Below are 4,997 nucleotides of genomic sequence, written 5' to 3' on the forward strand. Positions count from 1 at the left end.
AAGCAGAGGTATTACGATTAATTCGTATTTAAGGCCTTATCTTTCAAACAGTAATTCACCTGCGCTCAACCGCCAAAACGTCCAAGGCACGCTTAAAAAAATCATGCGGCCGATAAGAGATATGATGAGCATTTAAAGGATTAGCAGGTTTTAATGGCCATTTAATGAAATAGTAAGCTTAAAAAATCTTCTCATAGATTGTATCCGCGGCCACTTTAAGTTAATACCTTATCATGCATTGATCAATATATCTCACTCGTATTTGGTTTTCGCTACCAATTCTCTGTGTTACGCTTATTTCCACTAGTGTGCAAAATTCTTCCGAAGTAATAGATTCAAGCAGGATGGGGAAGAAGTCTAAGAAAACCACAGTCGCTTCCACTGCACCAGCCACAGGACAAGCCGTCGCTGATCCAACAACTAAAAAGAAAGGATTAATATTTGATACTACATGTTCAGGACTTGCCAAGACCACTTGGCAAAGTACCTATAATTTGATCGAAGCCGAAGAACCAAAGGTGACGACAGTACAAGCTACAACGGGTTCCAATAGAAAATATGATGGTACTTTGAAAGACTTGGCCGACTCTTTCCTTCATCGGATAGTGGCTCGGGAACAAATTCTCCGATATACGGATGTAGTAAAGTGGGCAATTGAGGAAATCCCAATCACAGACAGAACTTTCTGCACCAGAGATGGGAGAATCTTCGGTTCATTCAAGGCTGATGATTTGAGGCAAATGTATCATTTGCTTGAGCCAGAGAAGAAGTATAACAAGGCATTTCTGGAGAAATTCCGAAATGAGAACGAAACTGAAACCGAACCCATTCGGGAATGGAGGCAAAATCCGGCGAAACACAAGCATGAAACTTCCGGTAAGTACTCTGTTGATTCTCTATGTTCTCCGTATTGTTATGCTGGGATAATGATGTGTAGATTGTGGGGGTTGCATGATTCCGCTAATTTCACTATAGAAATGGTTCCCTTGATGGAAGCGACATGTAATAGTGAGATAATGGATTGGGCAACCATACTGTCAGATAAGCTAGCGACAACAGTTCTTAGTTTTAGAACTAAAACTTCCATCTCAGAAAGGATTATTCCCCCATTCTACTATAGTGCTTATATACTAGATACCCTGTGTTTTAATTTTGATTTTCCTATACTCGGCTGGAGGTGGACTCCACAAGATCCCACGCCTATTTACATATACCATCAGAAATTGTGGAAGACTTCCTATAAGCACCATTTGTACCAATTCTGCAACGGCTTCATGTTACCCATTCATTATTCTATTTTTAATAAACCTGCTCCCAAAATTTCTTACCAAGCAGGGATTGATTTAACATCAATAGGAAGATGGTTCAGAGAGGAGAAATTTACTTATGTAAGAATTTTCGGCAGCCAAGCCGAACCTCATGTCCTTCCTTTGTACATACCTGACAAACTGCTGGCAAGGGAGATAGCCTATCAGATTATTGCCGAGGGAGTTACACAAACTCTAAAGAAAAATAAGAAGCAGGTCTGGCCCTCCTTTCCTCTAAGATGTGGTGTTTACACCTTGCATGATTTTAAACATGCGGAAAAAGAAGCTACGAAGATGAAATCATTAACTCTAGCGACTCTCCCTAACAGGCGATTTGATCCCAACAAAGTCGCCTATAATGCTCTTGAACAGGCCAAATTGACAAAGTTTGATCATATAGAAGATAAATTTGATGACTTGTTCTCCTCGGCTGAATCAATGTATCAAGTTAGATCGCTGGCCATAATGGAATACAAAGATGAAGGGTTAGTTGAATTCAACAGACTTAGAGAACAGAGGTTGCAAACTCTGCCTCTAGATCTGTTAGCAACAACCCCAACAACAAGACCAAGCGAGCCTGAACAACAACATTCAAAGGAACCGCCGGTTACAACAGAAAAACAGGAGAAAGTGAAAGAGGAAACCCATACTAAAGAGCAGAAACAGAGCAACATAGAGGTGAATGTGGATACTCAAATTGATCCCAAATTGCTCCAGGAATGGTAGCAATTTGATTCAATTATCAGTAGTCTTGAATGTTCAAATGACACCGAAACTTCGAAAGCGGCAGATACACAGGAAACCACTTCACAACAGGTTCCAAGTGGAACCAGCAGCCTACCCAGTTCAAAGGAAGTAGAAATAATCCCAAAGGACCCCTCCGATCAAATTATTTTGCAGATAGAAGAAATTCCTCCCTTGGATGTCTTCTATAGCCCAAGGCACAAAGCTATGGTAAAACGACAGAGCAAGAGGAGAAGGACTGATCAACCTTCCCTTTTCCCAGAACAAACTGTCACGGGCAATGTGGTTTGGAAGGAGGAATTTGACCCCTCTGATGACCTAACAAAACTATCACAATATGCTGGAGCCTATTCGGCAGCAACAATAGACAAGGCATCACAGGTGAGTCTTTTATTAAAAACAAAAGACCAGGAAATCTTTTTATTGCAAGCACAACTAACAGAAGCACAACAGAAAGCGGAGCAGGCAGAACAGCAATTGTTAACACAACAACAAATAAATAATCAATTAACTCAACAATTGCGGGAAGAGAAACAGAGGATTGATCACAGCACAATCCAGAAGCAGAAAGAGTTGTCTGAAGCCTTGGCACAACTGAGGGCAGCAAATGAACAAATGCTGAAGTCAAAAGATGAGCAGATTGCTCAACTATCAGCACAGCTTGAGAAGACAAAGGGCATTCCACAGATAGCCGAATTCAAATTAGAATCATTACAGATAAATAAGGCATTAATAACACAAATCAAGCTTCTATGTCAACAAATCGCCCAGGCGGAACCACTATACGACTTGACGGCATCAATAAGTAAACAAACAGAAAAGGCTAGAACATAATTGGATCAAGCTGAAGAAACATTAACTGAATTTCTTGATTGGCAAGATACCGATCAGGGACAAGTGGCAAATTTACCAAGAATTTTAGAGTCACATAAAGAAATATTGTTTACAGAATGGCAGTCCCAGTTAATGAAAGCAGAGAGGGCAATTTCAAGATGCAAATCAACCACAAGTAATTTGGTTGAATTGGTTAATAATACTCTCTACTTGTCAAACATGATTTCCTAATGCACTCCAGGTAAATTGACAGCGGTGAAAACATTGGAGCAGTCATGTTATCCAGATCTAGAGGAAAAGGGGAGATTAATTGCTGGAATTAACAATTTAACATGGGACACCTATTGGTTCTTCTTGGTAAAACCACACAATCAAAGAGCTGCCCTCAAATGCCTTACAGATGTAATCGGGTATATTATCCCCGATATTCAGGATGCCACTTATGCCGCCCAGCTTAACTCTCGCCTCAACAGACCGCCCGAAGTGGAGCCAATGCTTGCGATAAGTCAGCTCAAGTTTAAAGACAAACAACCTACTTGATGATTCATGCCGCCGACTGCCAGGTTGCTGAGAAGGAGATATTCAAGATCATATAATACTAATTAAGTAGGATTTCAGTTTCATAGATAGTTAGTTTAATTCAGTATTTATAGACCCTTTCATGTTTTTAGAAAGGGTCGTAAAGTTTTGTACATGACTTAAAGCCTGAAGTTGCACTACTGTACTTCAGGCATATTCTTTTATAAAACTGGACCAATCATTCTGATTTTGGCAAAGAAGCTTTTATGCAAATGTGCACTACTGTCTTTGTTTGAAAGTATTTCTGCGTTAGAGGAAGAATTTCAAATAGCGATTGATATTGGGAGTGACTCGCAGCTCATATGGTACTATTATCTATGTCTGAATCCATTCTTTTTATATGAATTGTTATTTGATCGCCTTTGCTATTATCGAATATATGTATGTGTTTTAACAACATTTCTTTATTCCCTCCACTATTGGATGTTTATGGTAATGCTTTTCTTTTGATCATATATGTATTGATGATATAAATGATGAGTGTAGCAATATTGCGTTAATCACCTTATTTAACTATTTAAACAAAGTAATCCTTGAATGAATAAATGTCCATGTTTATTAGATGGAGTCATCTACATGCCTGTTAATAAACATAGATCATCAAGCGCTACACTTCAAAGTACAATAGTTCCCGGGATTAGTAGTAATTCTTTTATTTCGCTGATAAATTAAGTTATTCGCCTATCATTAGATTAGTCAATCAATCATTCATTCATCCCGTTTATTCATTGCTGGGAAACTGGTCCCATTATCCCCAGTCGGAGCCACCATTCCAAACGGAAAAGGAGTTGTATTAAGGTTCGGACCGGGCGGTTATCCCCCAATGTTGATACAAAGATTTTCGGGGCATCAACACTAGGAGAGAGCCTAAACAGAAATATTTGTTCTAATTAATATTCAACATGATTAAATAATGTAATAACAAATATTTCTGTTTGATTGTAATAACAAAACATCCATAATAAATAATTAGAATAAATATAATTAATAAATAAATTAAAAAAATAGAATTAAAACATTGAAAATTAATAATTAATTAAAAGAAATATAATTGACATAATTAAAAATAATAATAAAATTAAAGAATTAAAATAATCACAATAAATAATTAATTAAAATAATCAAAATAGATAATTAATCAAAATAATTACAATATTAGTCAAAATAAATATAATTAAAATACAAAATGTTTAATACAAATACAGTTAATATAACCATAACCTTAAAATAATAATAATAATAATAATAATAAAATAAATAATAATAATAATAATTAAATTAATTCTGTCACAATTTTAAAAACCCTAAATTTCACAAATACAATCAAAATATAATAAGACAATTAAAATTATAATTAACAAATCCTAATATCTGTCGGCTAAACATACATCGCTATATATTTGGAAAAATCAGATCAGTCTTTCAACAATCTTTCACATCCTGAAGATGAACCATCGTTGCTGGTTCAAAACATCGATTATAAAGAAACCTAACGCGATGTATCCAGAAGAAATTCTACATCACTATGTTCTT

This window comes from Pinus tabuliformis, chromosome J (genome assembly GCF_031772625.1).
Source record: "Pinus tabuliformis cultivar Carrire ecotype Pingquan chromosome J, CPIR1, whole genome shotgun sequence".
Lineage (NCBI taxonomy): Eukaryota > Viridiplantae > Streptophyta > Pinopsida > Pinales > Pinaceae > Pinus > Pinus tabuliformis.